The 21,895-nt window shown below is 47.6% G+C and overlaps 1 pseudogene; it reads left to right on the forward strand.

The window, feature by feature from the left end:
- The first annotated feature begins 14,248 nt into the window (after positions 1-14,248).
- Positions 14,249-16,696, forward strand: LOC123160560 (uncharacterized; annotated as a pseudogene).
- The last annotated feature ends 5,199 nt before the right edge of the window (positions 16,697-21,895 follow it).

The raw sequence follows: 21,895 nt of genomic DNA on the forward strand, positions 1-21,895 counted from the left end.
GGTGTTTTCCAGCCAAAGCAACGCACTGACGGGACTATTGCGTGGCTCGCTGCCTGCATGGCTCACATTACTGCGGATCCCACTGCTGAGCCTCGTCATTTTCAGTCTGCACTGGCTATTCCTCATTGGCGTGTAGCGATGGAACAGGAGTTTCAGGCTCTGCTTCAGAATGACACTTGGCGCCTTGTTCTCCCACAGTCTGGTGTTAACATTATTGATTCCAAGTGGGTTTTTAAAGTCAAGAGGCATGCTGATGGTTCTATTGAGCGCTACAAGGCACAACTCGTTGCTAAGGGTTTCAAACAGAGGTATGGTCTTGATTATGAAGACACGTTCAGTCCAGTTATCAAGCCCACTACCATTCGCTTGCTGTTGTCTTTGGTTGTACTCGAGGATGGTTCTTTCGTCAGCTTGATGTGGAGAATGCTTTCTTGCATGGAGTCTTGGAGGAGGAGGTTTATATGCGTCAGCCGCCAGGGTTTGTGGATCCGGCATGTCCTCACCATCTCTGTCGTCTTGTTAAGGCGCTCTATAGGCAAAAGCAGGATCCCCGTGCATGGCATGCACGCCTCGGCTCTGTTCTCCGGGCGCTTGGGTTTATTCCCTCCACTGCTGACACGTCCCTGTTTCTTCTTCAGCGTCCTGAGGTTATGATATATTTGCTGGTTTATGTTGATGATATCATCCTCATCAGTTCCTCAGATGCTGCTGCAGATCGTCTTGTGGCTGCCTTGAGTGGTGATTTTGCTGTCAAGGATCTAGGTGCTATGCACTTCTTCCTTGGTCTGGAGGTTTCACGGTCTTCTGCTGGGTTAACTCTTACTCAAAAGAAGTACTCTCTGGATTTGTTGCGTCGTGCTGGAATGCTGAAGTGTAAACCTGCCAGCACTCCGATGGCGGCCACTGATCGGTTGTCTGCTCTTGATGGAGATCCTCTCTCATCTGATGATGCTACTGAGTACCGCAGTCTTGTTGGTGGTCTCCAGTATCTTACTATCACCAGACGAGACGTCTCTTATGCAGTTAACCATGTCTGTCAGTTTCTCTATGCACCCAGGACATCTCATTGGTCAGCCGTGAAGCGTATCCTTCGTTATGTCTGCCTCACTTCTTCTTGCGGTTTGCTTCTGCAGCTTGCGCCATCTTGTGAGATCTCAGCTTTTTCAGATGCAGACTGGGCTGGTAGTCCTGACGACCGGCGATCCACGGGGGCATATGCAGTGTTCCTTGGGTCTAACTTGATCGCCTGGAATGCTCACAAGCAGGCTACGGTGTCTCACAGTAGTACAAAAGCTGAGTACAAGACAGTTGCTGATGCGACGGCGGAGATCATTTGGGTTCAGTCTTTGTTGAGAGAGTTGAGAGTCTCTTTAGCTCATCCTCCAGTGCTTTGGTGTGATAACATTGGTGCTACATATCTATCATCGAATCCGGTGTTTCATGCTCGAACGAAACATATTGAGGTTGACTATCACTTCGTTCGAGAGCGTGTTGCACAGAAGCTACTTAGCATCAAGTTTATCTCGTCAAAGGATCAACTTGCTGACATCTTCACGAAGTCTCTTCCACAACCACAGTTTGTAGGCTGCAGGCGCAATTTTAACTTAGTTTGTAGTTCAAGCCACAGTTAAGATTGAGGGAGGGTGTTAGAATGTATATGTATACATAGACTTATTTATACGTAGACTTGTGTATATATACCTTGTATTTGTATCCTTTGATACTTATATATAATGAGATAGCCGCACCCTTGGTGTCGAGCAGTTGCCCACAATCAGGAAGTGAACACGCAGAGAATATATATAGCTTTGATTTCTCATCTCTGATTATGTGCTGCATATTTTGGACTTGTATATAGCTACCCAAGACATATGGTTCGTGTGTATATTGCTCATTTCTTCTAATCGTCTTCTTTGCACAATTATTCGCGTGGATTACACCGTCCAAGATGGGGTCGTTCACGGCGGCAACATGTGACGTGAAGACATACGTACATGGGGCATCTCCTCCGCCTTATCCAGCCCGAGACGGAGGCGGACCCTCCACGGACAGGACGTCCATGTGATCCATCCACCCATGCGATGACACAGCATGAAGGGAGAAAACCACAAAGCCGAAACCTCCGGGTCCCGGCCCCGACCAAGAACTGGAGATAGACATAGATATATTGGGTTTCGTCATTCCCCAGTTGCTACCTGCTGCGTGCACAACTTCCGATCATAGGCCAGAAGCACGCACGCACGTTGTGGATAGTATCAACGCGCCGGGCGCTTTCGTGGACGGACACCATCGGCTCGTCCGCGAGTGGTGGTGGCGGGGGTCGATCGGATGGAGGTGCGGCGTCAGGTCTCGCCGTCGCCGCACAGTGCCGAGTCCTTTTCCTTGTCTCTGCGGTGGTTGTAGTTGCCGCGTGGCACTATGGCAGGAAGATGAGGAGCCGACCAGCCTCCAGCTTCCTCTTTTCTTTCTTCCTTTCTCACAGGTGTGTGACCCATACATAGTCAGTCTCGTTGCCTGTGGTTTAAGCAACTAGTGGCATTGGACAGAAAGGGGCTGGGTGGAGCTCAAAAGGTTCACTGTGGCGCTTTTAAAAAACTTTTATTACATTGTATTTCATCTCATGTTATGTAGTTGTGCCATTATAAGTTATTTCGCTAGATCTCGCGAAGTCATGATTTCCATGCAAGTTTGAATTTGTCACCGAAACTTTGCATCCGTCCTAGAATTGCAAATTATCCCAGAATTCGATGGGACTCATGCCTGCAACCTGTCTTTTACCTGCACCTTTTGGGATCTCAAGGGCATTTCCACCTCTTATATTTCCTCTAGACGCCCTGGTACCCAACTCTACATGTGAACTTCACGTGTTAATGACTTCTTCTTACCCTGTTGAGTGCCAGGTCTTCGTGGAAGCCAAGCTGGTGACCTACCTGCAGGGACAAGAAGAAACGTCACGAAGAGTCATTGTCTTGCTGGCAGCCGCACGTTACAGTGCTCTAGTGATTGCACGGTTCCGCCTCCCTTTTGTCGTGCGGTTTATGCCACACGCTACAGGACCTTGTTTGCAAGCCAAAGAAACATGGTGGTCTGGGTGTGCTCAATCGGCTCTTAGGCTTCGGTGGCTCTGGTTTGAATGGAGAGAGCCCACAAAACCATGGATTAGTATGGGTAAGCCCTGTACGGACGAGGACAGAGATTTGTTTGCGGCTGCAATGGGCGTACCGCCAGATTCTAGAACTCCTCTTGGTTGAATGGTTTGCACCCGCGTGATATTGCGCCTGACATCTTTGTTCTATCTAAAAAGAAAAACTGCTCGGTCCAGCAAGCTTTATCTAACAACACTTGGATCTCTCACATTGACATCTCCAATGGCCTACCCCTCGACCACGTCCAACAGTTCGCCCACCTTTAGGAAAAGGTTGCTCAGGTCACACTTGCTAAGGATATGGAGGATTCCATTATTTGGAAGTTCACCAAGGACGGTATGTATTCTTCCTGCTCGGCTTATAAGGCGCAATTCGAGGGCCTTACTACGTCGGACATGGTCCATTCGGTGTGGAAGGTGTGGGCTCCTTCGAGGTGCAAATTTTTCGCTTGGTCAAAATAGGATTTGGACATCAGATTGCCTTCTTCGTTATGGATGGCCCAACTGCGGTCTTTGCCCACTTTGCAAGCAAAGTCAGGAATCAGCGGCCCACCTTCTGTTCCAATGTCGTTTTACCCTTTGCGTGTGGAATGATATCCTCCAGTGGCCTGGCATGCATCACATCAATACCGCTGCTTGGATGACGAGGGGCTCGGTGAAGGAATGGTGGACCGGAAACGTTCATATCCGTAGCGAATCCCCCAAGGCGCTTGCTTCGCTGATGATGCTCATCTCCTGGGAGATTTGGTCGGAGCGCAATGCTAGAATCTTCCGCAACACGGCCTCTCCTTCGGTGGTCCTTATTAACAGGATTAAAGAGGAGTTGTCTCTTTGGGCTTTAGCGGGCGCCAAGCATTGGGGTATTGTAATGACGCGAGAGTAGTTCTTTATTTTCTTGCCGCTATGTGGCATTGTCTAAACCTTCTTCCTTAATCAATGAACCAAACCTCAAAAGCAGCCGCAGATTCCCAATTCTCCATCGGTCGAAACATATTATGCAACTGCCAACTGCAAGTGCCTGCTGAGAAGTGATTCCGAGGTCAGATCGCCGATGGATGGATGCTTGATCGAGCCTGTGTGTGGGATTATCATCAGTGGGTTTTGGACGATGCGGTTCCTGCGAGCAAAAGCGCAAAAGAGCAGAGGATGAGATACGTACGAGGCGGCCGGAGGATTGGTGGTCGTCGCCGCGTGCGGTACGGAGACGGGTAGCGAAGTCAAGCATGCATGTGCAAGCTGTGTATGCATGCATCTTGCTCGGAAAGTGTAGAAAGGGAAAAGCGTTTGCTTTGCTAGGTGGTAGTGCTAGTGCTGCTGCTACCGGTAGCTGCTAGCTTTGGCTGGCTTCATTGGTTTTCTGGAAGTGTTATCCTCAGCCTGATTTGAATTATATAGTTGGTTGGATTGGATCGCTTTTGGGACGCTTCCAAAATATTTTGGACCGTTCACATTTCATTTTGGTCCAAGGTCCAGGATAGACTAGCTTGCCTTTCCTTTAGAATTTTCTTTTACTCGCGTCATATTGTTGATTCCATGAAGGAAAAGAAAATACCGATTATACGCTTAGAGCTCAGGTATTCCTACCCAATTTCTATGTTAATTAAGTACATGGAACATGGCGAACAGAGCGTTGCTCAAATGGTTAGGTCATGTTCATGTCGGCTTCGAGGCACTTGTGTTGATTTTATCAATTTTAAGATGTGATGTCTCGAAGATGCTCATAGAAATACATGAATTTACAGGGACGACTGTATATGTGTGTGTACGAGTGTGTTTATACTTTATGTTGTGTTTCTAGAAAAAAAAAAGTAGAAGTGCATGGAACATGATTTGGAACACGCAGGCATGTTGGAATTTTATTTATTTTTTTTAACTGAAAACCGTTGAACAATCGTTCTACGGTAATTTTCATTCAAAGTATAATAAAGTTATTTACAAACAAGTAAAGAAAATACAACCGGAGCCATCTAACCAATACCAGCTCTAGGAAAGTCCATGATCAATTAATTTAGATTATCTGTAATCCATCCACTAAAAGCTTCCCTGTGTTTCTCTTTGGTTCTCAGAATCAACAACTTCAGATCATCTTTGAGTAGCTTTCTCCATCCTTGAACTGATGGGTTTTGTGCTCTGAAATTTTTGGAGTTTCTCTGCATCCAAACGTGCCAGCAAACCATGGTGATGATGCTCATTGCAAACTGCTTGGGCAGATGGATTGAGAGCAAGTTGATCTCATAAAAAACATTTATACCTCTGACTTTGGAAGGAACAATTGAATCCCAGCATTGCAGAGCAAAAGGACAGTCCCAGATGAGATGGAGACTGGTTTGTTCACAAGAACAGTTACAGAGTTCACAGTTGTAATTTGGCAGATGAAAGTGCTTTCTGGCAAGAAGATTTCTGACATTCACTCTATCATGCAGCAGTAACCAAAGAAATATCTTATATCTTAACATGGCAGCACTTTTCCAGATCTTCTTAAAGAGTGGAGATGCTACTTCTTGGTCTTGCATGTGGTAGTACATTTTGATAGCTGAAAAAACATTCACTCTTGTTCCATGGAAGGCACCAGGTGTCCAGAGTATCATTCAATTGGGTAGCCTGCAAGAGGGCTAATATATTGGAGCTAATCTTGCTCATTACTTTTATGGTTCTTTGGAAGAGCTGGGTACTTTCAATAATCAATCGCCAACGTGATTAGTGATTAGATCAGTCTTTTTGACGTAAAATGTAATATCCAGATGACAAATGTGGATTCTACGTCACCCGATCGTCAACTGTCCTTCCTGATAGTGGAGCACAGCTTACAGTGGCTAGGATCTGACTTCTATTATCATATGGATAAGGGAGGCTAAACATGTCGTGTTTGGTCACTTAGTGGAAAATGACATTCTTCTAGTATTGAGAATGTGATACTCTACAGAAAGGTTCTTGAATCAACTTGTGATTGGATGGTTAAAAGGACAGCGGTGTCTCCTCACCATTCAATGCTAGACGTAAAACATAAAATCAATGCATGCATGCATGGTGGAGGACTTATGTCGACTTAGAGCATCTTCAACAGGCGCACAAAAGTTTTAGTGCGTTACTGTAGCACTTTTAGCGCGCAGAACCCAACATTGATTTACCAAATGCCCAAAAACGGGCGCCCAAAAATACATGCAGTGCAAATTGTGAAGCGCGTGCAATCCGACGCCCCAAATTTGCAACATGTGATAGCGCTTTTTAGCACGTGTCCAACAATTTTTTGTACGTGCACTAGTTTACAGCTTCTGCTGAAGCAGTTTGACGCCCAAAAAATGTGAACTGGCGCCTGTCGGAGATGCTCTTAGTCTTCGTGCGCGTCCCGATAGCCGGTGACGCCACCATACTACGTGCTTGTGCTGGTACCCCTGTGACGGATCGACACAGGCGCATGCATGCAGCCCGGCCCCAGCTGTGGACTGTGGTGTATGCACTGTCCTTGGCTATTCTGCCACGCAGAATTTCCACTCTGCGGATGTCGCCGTTTTTACCCCGTTTTCATCTACAGAAGTAGCTAGGTTCCACCCGGACATCTGCTGATCTGTCGATCGATCCATTGTCTAGCTAGCTCAACCACGGCAAATGCAGCGGCCTGGCCGGACCACCTCATCCACGACGACAGCGACGGTAGCCAGGACTCGGCCGGGGACGGACGTGGCGCGCGAGCCCCACCTCAGTGCCGATAAGATGGTGACCAGCCGGGCTCCCGGCCCCGTACGTCGCCCTCTCTCGCTCCATGCGATGTGGCCTTCTGGAACGTCGAAACCCGTCGGGGCGATCTTTTCCACAGCGCCAAGCCACGAGGATCGATCGGCATCGACCAGCGTCCAGCGCGCGTCGCCGTCGCGGCCAGGATGAGGCCACGGGATCGATCGATGCGAGCAGGAGATCGGCCCCTTGCTCGCTCCAATCACGGCACGCTTCGTTATCCACACACAGGGAAAGGAATAGGCCGGCCAGGGAATCGCGGAGAGCGACGGCGTGCGGATGGCCGGGATGGTTCACGCGCGTTCGAGCAGTCGCTTGCGCCGCCGGCAGGCACGCATGGGTGCGTGGCGCACCTTTCAATTTCAGGGAGCCTTTGCTTTCACCGAAGGTCGGCAAAGGAGAAGGGCTGGGGCAGGGGCCAAGCTAAGCCAATGCAAGATCCCAAAGGTGTAGCTAGTAGCTACTAGTATAGAAAGGAGTATCAACTTAAACAGGAGTGCTATTTCTATCTGCAACTCACGATTCCAGGATCGAACAAAACAAACGAAAAGTTACCGCGGTGTTTGTTCGTAAGTTATCATGTCTGTTGTTTGCACATTACCATGCTATTTGCACTGGAGTTATCAGAGGGTATGTTTTTCAACAACTTCTTTCTTCGGGGCTAAAAAGTTACTGTGATGTTTGTACATAAATTATCACTTCTGCTGTGTGCATATTACCGCTATTTGCACAAAAGTTAATGGGGTGTATGTTTTCCAACAACTTTTCTCCCGGATCAAAAAGTTACCGTCATATTTATACGTAGGTTATCAACTCTGTTGTGAGTGTATTACCATGTTATTTATACAAACGCTATCGGGAGTAGGTTTTGAACAAAAAAATTCTAGCTCAAACTATCACTGTGTTTGTATTTAAAGTTACCAGGTTTTCTTTCTATATATTACTGTGTTATTTGCACAGGACTTACTGGGGTAAATAGTTCAGAGAAAAAAATGCTTTAGAACTAGTGATATCCTAAACAGCGTGCAGCAAAAGAGATGGAAGTTCAAAATAAAATGTCGATGTGTTCTTGTTCTCTATCGGCAGTAGCAAAAAAACCATAATCTAAAACAAATGTAGGCCTACATGGAACATCAAGACGTGCCGGAGTGTCCCATCTTGAGTACCTGCTTCATGTGAGATAGGTTCAAATGAGGTTCAGAAGAATGTTGAGATTCTGATGCAAGAAAAAAAATTAGTTGTAAGCGGGGTAGTAGCTTTTTTTTGCATCAACGGTGAAGTGCATCAGTAGGCAATGCCCAAATTTCACATGAGAGAGAGAAAGAGAGATGGTGATGGAGATAGAGCAGCAACCTGCATTGGTTTGAAGACGACGTCCACATCAACATGCGTCTGTCAGCAAGCAGCACTTGAACTTTTATCCCGATTTTCCTCTGAAACTTCAACCTACTACAATCACCAGCAGTGCATCTTCTTCTCCACCGATGAGGGGCAAGCCTGGTTGATGTCTCTCAGTTGACATGTCGAAAAAAAAAATCTAGTAGCAGGTGTGTGTAGTGTTGGAACGAACCACCCGATGGACCGGAGTGAATGCGGATTGAGTGACCAAATTTAGCTGGTGTGGAACCTACGACCAGGCTTCCAAACCAGTAGTATGCGTGTTGTGATATGAAAACATCCTCCCGGAGATTGAGACAGGCCGAGCTCAAACATGTCAACCGAGAAGAAGTATGTTTCAGTTTATAGGATGAGCTCAACCCTCTCTCAATTAACATGTTAAACACGGGGGAAAATCCAGGGCAACAATGGAGAGGCCGAGCTCCCTGAGGTTGGGGAGGGTGGTGGAGCATGGGACAGTGACTATGCTCGGGAGCGTCCAGGCGCTGAGGAAGAAGTGGGTGAGGCGTGTAGCAGAAGAGCATGACCGACAGCGCACGTTGGAGAGCAGGAGAGGGCGGCGATGGGAGTCCTCGACGAAGAAGCACTGGGGCAGGCTGCGTTGGTGAAGAGTGGAGGCCATGCAAGCCTGCACAGTCGCCGGAGTTGAGGAGCCGGGTGGGACGGTGCTGGAAGCTCTGCCGATGGCGTCAACCCATGGGCATCCACTTCCCAGGAGCAGGCGATGCTGACGCGGGGGTCGGCGAAGCCTGGGAGGGGCGGCGCGAGGCAGGCGGTGGCAGTGTACAGCGGTGTGACGACGGTGGCCGATGGAGAGCCGGCGGCGCGCGTGAGGTAGTGCGGCGGCGGCGCGGAGTATCTAAGGACAGGTCAGGAGGTTGAGGAAGGGCCTCACTTTTCTCAGGTGCGGGGACGGCCCGGTCCTGCGGGGTGAGGATGTGAATGAGCTTCACGGGACGAAGAAAAAAAGGTGCCGTGCGACGCGGACCGAACGTCGAATGAACCGTGTGGCAGTTTTGGAAAAACAATTACGGTTGCCATATAAATATTTCAAAAAGAAAAAACCAAGGACAAACGCATCATCGCCGGCCCATGCACAGGCTACCTAGGAATTGTACATGCTTGGCATATGATGAACCGGGTCGCATCAACCATTTATCCATCTATCCACCTGACTTTCCCTACTACCCCGTCGACCCATCCATGCGACGTACGACAGCATGGAGGTGGAGGGGGTCCCGGCCCCGACCGAGAACTGGAGATGGACATGGATATATACTTTGCGCCTTTGCGTGTGGCATGCACGGTCCATAATCCATCTAGCTGACTTGACCAGCAGGAACAGCCACGTACTACGTGCGTACCTACCTAACAAAAATCCCAATCCGAGTTGTCACCTGCTACTGCGTGCACACTTTCGATCATATCATATGCCAGAAACTGCACGTTGTGGATAGGATCGACATCGACATGGACTAGCTAGCTAGCTTACGTGGATAGACCACCGGGAAAAATAGCACGCTATAGCGTCGCTAATAGCATGCTCTATCGTATGGAAAGTTGTTTCATTAAATATATCGGTATACAATGTCTCGCTAATAGCACGCTATAGCGCGACATAGCAATACTAATTACATATTTTAAGGTCGACGCTATTTTGCTGTATCGTCCTATTTTTTTTATTGGGATGGACATCACACCATGGGCTTGTCCGGGAGAGCTAGTGGAACATGCATGGTGGTGGTGGGTGCGTGCCCATCCCGACTCCGGAGTAGATGAACGTGGATCGGTCAGATGCAAGTGCGGCGCCAGGTCTTGGCGTCGCGGCACAGTGCTGGCCGGGTCCTTTCTCCTTTTCTTTGCGGGTGCATACTGCATAGCAGGACAAGGATGAGTGGAGTGGAGGCCATGCATGAACGAGCTGGATGGCAGCTTCCAGCGGCGAACAAAGGGCCACGTAGAGTGGAGGCCTATTCTTCCCTTTTCGTCGTTGCTAGAACAAACGAACAGCACACGGTTCTGGATGGTCACCCGTCACCCTGACTGACTGGATGGAACTAATTTTGTTCGGGAACGCTGGTGGTTGTGGGGAAACCGTGTGCTCGCACCGTCGCGCGCCCGTTACTCTTCTCGACCATCCTGTTGCCGATTACAAAGGCAACGGTGCTACCTCTAGTGTCAATCCAAACCAAACCAATGGCTGATTGGTTGCCACCCAGCTATTCTGCTTGTGGATAGTACCGACGCGGCTTTCGTCAATGGACGTGACGTGCCCCATCGAGCCGATATTGAGCCCAAATATATAGGGGGTTGTTAATGGGAGGAGGATTTTTGGTCTATGGGGACATATGCAACCTATATGGGAAAAAATTTAGTAATTCAACAAAAAGTGGAAAATTCCTGGAAATATTTTTGAAATAAACTTGACCTTCTATTGTACTCGTGAAAAAAAGAGTCCGCAAAAAAATATATCCCTTTGACTTCTTTTCAAAAAAGACAAATTTTTGGCTAATATAGTGTGAATAGTGACCTATAATAGCAAATAAATTTTGTCTTTTTTACTGTGAGGTCAACTTTTGTTTTTTTTTCGTTGAGATTTATATACTAGTGCAAAAGTAAGTCAAGTGTTTTGTCAAAATAGTTCTTACCTATTTTGACTTTTTATTAAAATATTTTAAAAAAAATTCCCATATAGGGTACATATACAACCAGGAACCGAAGTGTATTTCCCGTTGTTAATGGGCTCGAACTGACGATAAGTTGCAATAGTATCAAATCGTTAACGGGCTTTTGACGGGCCGAATTGGCACATCTCGTATGGGCCGTGGGCTTAAATGGACCTGACACAAGTAGGCCTTATATGGGCCGGCCTGCTTTTTTACCTGGCCACCTTTTTCACCGGAATGGGTCACTGTTGGCCCGTGCCACGTGTCGACCTATCATAGGCGCCTCATGTCCAATGAATGGATGACATCTGACCCAACGGTGAGCCAACACGTGTTTCCTTCGGCCAACACGAGTTAAGTTCAAAGGCCTAGCCCATCAGCTTGGACTTTTGGAACGATCTCAACAAGCTATACCTTAGTTAGGGTTTCTTTTTCCCCCTCACAACTGCGGTGGCTAGGGGAGGGCACTCATCCCCTTTATGTTTTGCCGGCGAGCCCGTGCATCCACATGTCCTCTAGCTGCCGCCCAGGTGGCGATGGAAAGAAGGGGGATCCTAATACCTTGGCTTCGGCCAGTAGTACAGGACATCCTCTCTCTCTCTCTCTCTCTCTCTCTCTCTCTCTCTCTCTCTCTCTCTCTCTCTCTCTCTCTCTCTCTCTCTCTCTCTCTCTCTTAGAGGCGGTATTTTGGCGATTGGCGGAACTTAATCTTCAAGTTGGTTTTAGGGGCTCCAATCCTTGTCGAGTCTGTTCATCGGGACAGAGTCTGTGAAGCTCTGATGTAGATTCCCGCCGTGTCCTTGGGGCAGTGAGAGGTTACGGTTTCTCCTCGTGTGCGATTATGTGGTAGGCTATTCAGATCGATCCAACAGTTCAATGGAGACGACTAATATTCTGGGATGCTAGTCCTTAGGGGCATGTGCACGAAGTTCCTGGTTTTCATCGACCATTTCAAGGTGGCTTCGGTAGGGAAGCGGCGACAAAGGATCGTTCTGATGGTGGCACTGGCTGTTCAATGATGTGGGGGCCTTGATCTAATTTTATTATGTTTGGGCGCTCTGTACTTCTCATGAGCCTTTATAACATATTTGGGTCCTTTTCGTGAGAAAAGGATCATACTTTTGAATGGCCTGGTGAAACAATGAAAGGACGAAATGGGAACATATATATATTTGGCTTTACTAAATTAAATTTGGGAAAACCAAGAAATAACTAAGATTCATAAGTATAAAGACATAAGAAAATATTTACCAAACAACTGTGAATATCGATAGAGAAATACTTGCTTATACGTTGACTAAAATGTTTTTTTAGTCTTGATTGTCCGAATTTAGAAAGCAACATAAATTTATTTGAGATTATGACATGACTTTGTCAAATTCAAATGTTCACCCAACTAGGTGTCTGATGGAGGTTCAACTTTCTGACCAACCCGATGAATTACGCTGGAAGTTGACTAGGTCTGGAGTATTTACAGTTAAATCAATGTATATTGATGTTATTAATACGAGCTCCATTCCAACTTCCAAGAATGTCTGGGATGTCAAAGTTCCTTTGAAAATAAAAGTGTTTATGTGGTTTATCCATAAACAAGTTATTTTAACATAGGACAACTTGATAAAGCGTAATTGGACAGAACCTACTAGGTGTAGTTTCTGTGATCAGGATGAGACGATTAAGCACCTCTTTTTTGATTGCCCGTTGGCCAAAGTCCTTTGGCGGACGGTCCACATTGCTTTTAATATTACTCCACCGACTTCTGTCAACGCATTATTTGGGACTTGGCTTAATGGGATCGAGCCTGACTTAGCAAGACATATTCGGGTTGGAGTTTGCGCTTTGTTGTGGACTATCTGGAATTGCAGAAATGATTTGGTTTTTAATAGAACATCACGGATTCTTTTTTGCAGGTTATTTTCCGAGATACGGCAGTGATCCGTTCGTGGTCGCTACTCACTTCGATGGAGGCCAGGGAGCATTTGGTTATTGGATCTATCCATTGGGAGATGGTAGTTCGGGATATCTTTAACCGGTTTGGATGGCGGTCATGTAATAGGATAGACAATTAGTTTACCTATCTATTTTTAGCCAGCCGGTTGTGGCGTCTTTTCCTGACTAGTTTGTGTATCTAGCCTTTTAGGCTCTGTGTGAGCTGCCTTTTCTTTGTTTCAGTTGGAGACTTTGAAAACTTGTTGGCACATTTTGTTATTTGATTAATAAGATGGCCGTATGCATCACTCTGATGCAGAGGCCGGGGAGCCCCCCTTTTTGAAAAAAAAAACCCAACTAGGTGTTACGCTCAACCAACCCAACCCAAGATATAGTCAGAGAGTAAGATGTGCCAAACGAGTTTTTTTTAGTAGTGTTTCCGCTCACGAGGCCCTTCAATTGGTGATGCTTTTCTTGTTTCTCTTCTTTGGTCTGTCCATCTTACCTTCTGGCGCAACACTCCGATCATCAAACGACTAGAATATGATATGGTCTCGAATTTTTGTACCATTCTGATCGCCTATTAGTTTCTCGCATCTTGGCGGTTGTTTTGGCATTGAACCTAGATTACTAAAAGCTTTGCGTCCAATTTGGCATTGTCATTACAGATGAGGCGGAGACGAGTCGAATGAGGGTTCCTGGTTCCATTTTCATCTGTGCGATGATCCTTTCAACACTGCAGTGGATCTAGTAGTCTTTATGTGTGGCAGATCAAGGTCTCCATACCAAACGAAGACATTCAGATGGTTCTCCCGGTACTTCTGTCTTCTCTATTTTCTTTTCATTGACGCCTTCAGTCTTGATTTTTGGACACATACGGGACATATCCGCTCTCTTTTTTGGTCGGAGATCAGAGCCATGAGCTATGGTGCGCTATTGACCCATCTCGTGCTTAGTGAGGTTTCTACATCAGTGCAAATCGAATCGCCCGTTGCATATTCCTAGAGTGGAGTGGAGCCGGCAATCTCCTTCTTTTGGATGACCGATTACTTCTCCCCATGGAAAGACTTCAAAACAAAAGTGAAGCAAGACGCTGTATGTTCTTTTTAAATGAAACTTTTGCAATTCAACGGTACACATACTTCCCTTTCATTTTTTTCATAGATCAAGTGACATCCGAATGTCCCTGAAATTTGTTTTTTCTGAACTAGGAATGTGCCTGGAATTTATCTTTTCTGAACTAGGAATGTGCCTGGAATACATACAGCATCTCTGAACTAGGAATTTATTTTGTGCTTATGCAGGATTGAACACCACAAAGTTCTTTCGTTTCCACCAAATGTCCACCGGTAGGGGCTGTCCCACATCGCGTGCATCCATGGAAGCATCCAACAGCAAGCAAGGACCAGAACATCTCATTGTCCTCATGTCCTGGTTCATGGTATCATGGCAAGGTGACAACCATACATTCTAGTCCCACCATAGCAGTTCATAAAGTTAGGATGAGCTGCATATCAGAAACACATCAATTCCCCCGCACCTCTTTCTCAAGAGTTTAATTTCATTGTTACTTGCTACATATTTCCTTTTGACCTGGCCTGGATTTTTGGCTTGATTGGTATGAAAATAGAATTCAGAACAACCCCCTTGCTCATTGATGGTAGTGCTATTGCCAGCTGATCTCTTTGGTTTACCTTTTCCTGGATTTTAAAATGCACCCTAACTTTTATATGTGAACTTTGATGAGTAAATTGCAATGCATACATCTGTACTTAACTGTCCAAACTCAAAATACACACCCGTATTTGTAAAAAAAAGGTTAAAGCTTTGAAAAATGCTAAAGGTATATTTATGTTTGACACAGTTTACTCAACAACGCTTTAGTCAAGCTATACTTAGTGGCGTTTTTAATGATGATTTTCCCTTGTTCTTCTTTGAATATAGCCCCAGTGACTGGACATACGGGAAGCAGTGCTGAAAAAGAGGCTAGGTGATAATTTGTTCATCTATGGTATGTGTGTACTTGAACTCTACATTCATATAGTGAACTTCCAAGTCTAATATCACCAACTACTACCTCCTCATCCGTTTTTGGTTCTGAGATATAATGATTTTAGGAACGCAATGTACATAGATGGAATTGGATGGACACACACACACAAAAACACACAAATTGTAGTTAAGAGATGAAATTGGCACCCACTGCATTACTGCAGCATGCAGCTTTGCAGTTGAGAAAAGAAATTGTCAGCCATAAAAGGGCAAACAATTTCTTTGGAGCTAGTTCATCAAACATCTACACGAAAACTTTCGATGGGATCGATGTAGCTGGAAGAAGGTTAGTGAAAGAAGTATGTGGTAGAGACTAATCTCTGTTGTTCACGTATTGACTGCTTAGGAAGCTTCCATAATAATGCCCTATGGAAAGAAGGTCTTGGACGTGGTTCAGAAGATGCCCGGCTTGAAAAAGATTTCCTTCATAGTACATTCTTTGGGTGTTCTGTTTGCTAGATATGCTATTTCTATACTATATTCACTGCAAGCAAAAGAAACTGGAAGCGGTGTTGGTGCCATGCCGACAGTTGGAGGATCTATCATACACTTCAGGATTAGGTGACATTGCTGGGTTGGAGCCACCTAATTTTATTTTTTGAGTTTACCTTACAAAATCCTTAATAGGTTTTGGTACGAACTAGTGATATACCACAATGTGTTTGAGTCTACCTTACACAATCCTTAATATGTTATGAACTTGTCCAACTGCTCCCTTTGCTCGACCTAATGTCCAGTGGTGCATTGACAGGTTCTAATATGTTTTATCCTTTCTATAAGTGGTGCAATGCAATAAGGTACTTATTCAATATTAATATATTACAGTTCACCTATGTCGGAGTACTAATCCAATTTCCATTGTATTATAGAGAAGCAAAACATCAAACAATAGTCATCTAATATATCCCCATAATTCCAACACTAAGGTCATTGTTTATAGTTTATACTAGCACATAGTCCTAGACTAGCAAAGTAGCAAGATGATTCAGGCTAACCAGAAAAAGAAGAAAGGTCGAGAGGCTTTAGTTATTACTCATTAGCTCCCAGAGTACTACTCCCTCCGTCCCATAATATAAAAGCGTTTTTGACACTAGTGTAGTGTAAAAAATGCTCTTATATTATGGGACCAAGGGAGTAATATCTAACTGAAGTATGTATGAGGCCGAGGCAGAAAATAAATGAAACAGGATGTACTCGAGGAATTAGATGAAATGAGATATTAGAGAGAAGAATTTCCATAGCCAAACAATAATCTAATTACATAAGCGAACTTATCCTACAAAGTGGGAATGAGAAGGTTTTACTTTCATATTGAAATAACTAATAAGTGCCTGGCAGTGCTCCTCCGATAAAGCTTGATTTGAGCGAGTAATTTGATGCAGATTCGTGTCCATCAATTCATATGCAATGTAAGCATCATTGAGTGCAGTCCTTTGTGCAGGAGGTATAATATCCCCTATTACAACAATCTGCATAAGAAATGGACTCGTGTAAGAAACATATTATTCGAAAAAGGCAATAACTATGGTAAGCAGCAACAGGGCCACATCCTGTGATAATGTTTAGTTTTCACATCTTGCAGAAAAAACTCGTACACTAAGACATAATGTATATATCATTAAAAATCAATTTGATATATCTATACGTTCTTTCGATGGCTTGAGTCAGCTTTATCTTTCATCTTGAATGATTTGAACAGGTCATGGAAAGCTGAAGATCACATACACTTCATTTAACTTATGTTTGCTATCGTTACAGCTGACATATCTGTACGTTTTTCCGATGGCTCGAGTCAACTTTATGTTTCATCTTGAATGCATTGAAATAATCAACAAGTTGTGGAAAGCTGACAAACACATACACTTAATTTATGTTGGCTGTCGGTTACAGCTGAACTAAGTTGCATCGAAACTTGTATCAAGTGGCATTACCTCAGACTTGTTTTTGGACACTACAAACCTAACATTTGTTAGAGGTGAGATGACACCTAGTGACATTTTGATGAGGTGTTGCCTTGTTATTTTAGGTTAAAACAAAATATAGTCGTTCTACTGAACAACAGCATGAGAGAAATAAATTGGCATGATATTATTAACACAATCATAGCATTATTTTCGCCCAAAAGATAACAGTATTATGATGTCCAAAATATGAGTTAAATGAATAATGATTAATACTGAAAATACCGAAAACGACTTTCGCCCAGCTTTATATATAAAGCAACGATCAACATACAAACTGCAAATCACCCGACACCACACACACACCCAAGGCAGATAAAAGGGGGCTGAACGGACAGCAACACTACTCCAAATGCCCCAAATCAGGCAACTAGTAGACAGATAGAGCATAGCTAAGGATCTAAGGAGCTCTCCTCCGTGAACGAGTCATAGCGAGGAGACGAAGCCAAAACTCGACAAACCAGGGCCTCCAAATCGGTGCTTCTAGGAAAGAAATGACACCGTAGAGCCACCACCACCTGATACACTGAACCAAGGTTTTCACCAGGGGTAACACGAAGGGCCCAGGGCCACTGCCATGTAACCTTCAAGAAGGGAACGACACATGGACGCCGCTGCCATTGGTCTGACCAGAGCCAGACGAGGTTTTCACCCCGGCCACCACCCTCCGCCTCCTCCTGGCGAATGGTCCTACACGAGAGCGCCGGCCGCACCACCATCGTAGATTGTTGAGAGCCCGCCCTCATGCCGCCCACGCGACCATGACAAGAGACAAGGTTTTCACCCCGGACACCACCCTCTGCCTCCTCCTGGCGAACGGTCCTACACGAGAGCGCCGGCCGCACCACCATCATAGGTCTTCGAGAGCCCGCCCTCATGCCGCCCACGTGACCAAGACAGCGAGCCATCCGCACCCGAGCCACGAGCTCCGCCCACGAGCCCGCAGCTCCTGCCATCAAGGCCTCCGCCCTGCATCCAGACACTCCGAAGATCAATGAAGGAACACGTTTTGATTCGACCGGCAGACCCCAAGCACCAACAGTGCTGCCGGTGTCCGGGGTGCCGCCGGTGACGGCCCCTCCCCGGACACCGGCCTGTAGCCAGGAGGCACTTGGCCTGGAAAAGGGGAGGGGGAGCGGAGCTCGTCCGGACCGGCGCACCCCTGCGTCGGTGACAAGTAGTCGGTCTACCTGTCCCTCCAGCAGCCTCCCCCGCGTCACCCCTGACGCCTTAGCATGACCACTGGACAAACCCATGCGAGGCAGATGCAGCCGCCCATCCGCCCGCAAGGGCCACCAGATCGGTCGCACCGGCTGTCGAAGAAGTAGGGGCCATCGTCCTGGCCCGCACCACCGTCGTGGCGCCAGAACGCCTCGTCGCCGGAGCCACCCCTTGTTGCGCTGCCCCCCACTTGTCGTAGGGCATGGTAGGGCGGCCGCCTGCAGCCTATGCCGCCATGGCCCTCTCCACCCATCGCTGGTGCTGGCCGCACCACCGCCACCAATGGAGATGGACAGCCTAACCAGCGGTGAGAACCACCACCTTGACATCCGCCGCACCGCCGCCAAGAGCTCATCGTCGACCACCTTCACAACATGTTGCACCGCCGCACCCGCCAACCAGTCTGGCGCCCAGGCCTGGCGGATGTTGCCCACGCCTGATCACCCGCGCGAGGGATGAAGGAAGCCCCCCCTCCCCGCCGCCTGCGTCGATCGGGCTTCGCCCGCCCGGCCACACCCTCCGGCGGCGGCGAGGGAGGAGTAGGGAGGGGGAGGGGCCGAGCGGAGGAGATTGGGGCGCCCTCCCCGGCCGCCTCGCGGGTGGAGGCATGGGAGGGATAGGGTTCGCGGGCGAGGAGGAAGGGAAGCCTCAGCCTTTCAGCCTCGATTAGAACATCTACAGTCGGACCTCTCAGAGCCACCTCATACACCCAGGCGGGCTGCCCGGTCAGGTTTTTTCGACCTAGACGGATTCCTCAAACGGGCCTCAAACGCCCGGACTGACCGGCACCCCCCATATCTAGCCCAAATATGGGGCAGATATGGGGTGGCCCAGGCACGCCCGGGCGCGTCCGCCTGACAAGCCCGACCCACTACCGACCCCACGGATGTCGCACAAAAAACCCCATCAGCATTGTTAGTCCGAAACCCTAGCTCACTCACTCTCCTCTCTCGCTCTGTCCTTTCCTCTTCCCTTACCGATTCTGATTGAATTTGGCGCAATGTCAAGCCCCGGCAGTCGCTCCGACGACGAGGTGGATCCAGAGTATGAGCTTGCCCTCCGCATGTCCTTGGAGCGGTCCAAGGTGGACACCGGGTGCAGCTCCGGATCTGCAGCCTTGCCACAGCCGCCGGCGCATCTCGGACGCCGGCGCTGGCCCCTCCCGGCCCATGGGCAGCTCCGACAGGCGGCCAGCACAATCGGCGCCTCCTGCACGCTGTGTCATCGCCCCACCGACTGCTGCTTACCCATGTTGTCCCCTTGCCCCACCGGTTGCTGCTCTCCCTTGTGGGCAGCGGTGGGTGCTTGTGTACACCCCGTCGGCCCGGACGCGCACACCGGAGTCGGAGGCGCGCGTCGCCCGCCACGAGAGGCAACGGGCAAGAGAGAAAGAGGTTGTGGAGAGCTCTGTCCGCCGACGGCGTGAGTTACCGGTGGAGCCCGACGAGGACCAACGGCTCCTCGCGTGGGTCTACCGTCGGTCGCTTACGACGGCAGAGATGGACACTCGGCGGCTCTGCCGAAAGAATGCCAAGGCTCTTCGGCTTGCCATCGAGCAGTCCGAGCGGTAGGGCTTGTAGAAGGCGAAGGAGGCGGCTCGGCTGGCCAAGCTCAGGCGCCAGCAGGACTGGGCCGTCCAGCGCCTGAAGGGCCTCATCAGTATCGACGGCTCCTCCTCCGACGAATCGGACAATCCTCCACCAGCCGACGACGGGTACAACTACGCCGGCCACCAGAAGGGGAAAGGGCCGGCCCGGAAGTGGTGAAGTTGATTTTAATTTCAAGTTTTAGATGTAGTGTATAGTAGTCCGTCGATTGTGTGAACTTTGGTGGATCTTTTGGAGAACTATTGTGCAATTTCTATGTCCAGAGCTGATCTACGTAGTTTGATTGATGTTGCATGCTATAGTATAGATATAGGGATTTGGATATGAGAGACACGGATGTGAACGACACGATTTGAGGAGTGTCCAGTCACTGTCAGCGGACGCGTCCGTCCGTGTCCACGGGCGTTTGAGTGCCCGGATTTGCCAAGTTCGGCTGTAGATGCTCTTACTGCTGAGAATCCGTGGCTAGTAGTACTTCGGACAGCACCATATGAAATGTGATTCAAAGATGAAGGTGGATGTAATCTTGCACATTTCCGGCTGTTTTTTGTAGTAGTGCAAATACCATAAATTTTATGCATTCAAAATTTCAAACAGAAGAAGACATAAACTACTTTGTATAAATATTATCCTCAGCATCGCCTGCTTGATTCTTTCTCGCCCTGAGTTCCACCCGTCACGTCCCTCAGCCTTTGCAATTACAATTGACTGTTCCTTCGCTGCTCGTCAATGGTATGTACTATGTAGCACTCCCTCTAATATTTTATAGGATGTTTTTAGACACTGTCATAGACTTTAACAACGCCTTGTAAAAGTTACAGAGGGAGTAGCAGCGACAGGGTTGTTAGTGTCTTTCAATGGTAATGAATCATCGAAGGGGTTTCCTGGCGTAGTGGTTTCACGAAAGCAAATGCATTGGATTCGTCAGACAGAGCATAGCTTACTCTCTCTCTCTCTCTCTCTCTCTCTCTCTCTCTCTCTCTCTCTCTCAAAAAGCCCACTCTCTCTCAAACCTCAAAAGAAACTCAAAAGGCTTTACTCTCTCTCTCTCTCTCAAACCTCAAAAAAACCTCAAAAAGCTCACTCTCTCTCAAAAAACCTCAAAAGAAACTCAAAAGGCTTACTCTCTCTCTCTCGATAAGAACAATGTGTCTCTCTTTTTTATCACATTTCGTACTCCCTCCGGTCCTTTTTAGATTGCGCATACGAACGCTAAGGCCAGATACCAAGGAGGGGCAGCGATGCAAAAACCTGGACACTTTTACCCCTGCGACAACATGCCCAGATTTCCCGCTGTGTGATAACTGCACCCCTTTGATTGGCCGTTCTACTTTGACTCCTCGTGGAGCACGTCCCTGCATGCACTTCCTGCATGCCAATTGGTCATTGATACGGACTAATTAAGTGACCCAAAGGAAAGGCAATGGCATAGATGGAAAGGTTGGCTCTGGAGGCCTAGTACGCAGACTATTCAGGGAAAATTTGGAAAAATTTATACGCAAACTATTGAGGACCGGAGGGAGTACTTGTGTACTCTAATCCGGAGTAGTTTATGCATATGTAATTGCGTTACATAGATCGATGATGCGACCAGATCCCTTCTTACTGCCGACCGTGAGTCGTCAGTGGACTGATTTACAGGTTAACTAATGCCTAGTGACGGGTGATGCATAGTGAATCGGGTTAAAAACTCAAAAGTAGTTCGGACAAGCGCTGCAAGCCCCAATGCCTGCTTGCACGTTACTAGATTCTTGATTCCCATGAACCTTTTGGGAGCAACGCGCGCGATGAAGCCAAGCACGCGCGCGCCTATACACCCAGACGAGTATATAGAGTAAAAATGTACGTATATACTCCTGGCCGGGCACGCCTAACCACGTACGTGCACGTGATGGGCTGTACAACTTTTGACCCGATGCATGCATGGGCGCGTATGGCATCACGTGCATCCATGTACTGTATGTTTGAAATCACCCAGACGAGTAGATCAGTGTGTTGAATGACTGGAAACGGCATGGACACATAGACGAGACGACCACAAATCACTCCGGCCGGTCGTATCCACACTGCTAGTGCTACTTGCTGCTTCTTTCCTTGGTCTCTCGCTCTCTGCGGGCGACTACGGTGGTCTCCTCCCAATCTGCGGCGGCGACGGCGCCAACGGTACTCTTCTACCCGTCTCCT

The sequence above is a fragment of the Triticum aestivum genome, chromosome 7B (genome assembly GCF_018294505.1).
Source record: "Triticum aestivum cultivar Chinese Spring chromosome 7B, IWGSC CS RefSeq v2.1, whole genome shotgun sequence".
Taxonomy (NCBI): Eukaryota; Viridiplantae; Streptophyta; class Magnoliopsida; order Poales; family Poaceae; genus Triticum; species Triticum aestivum.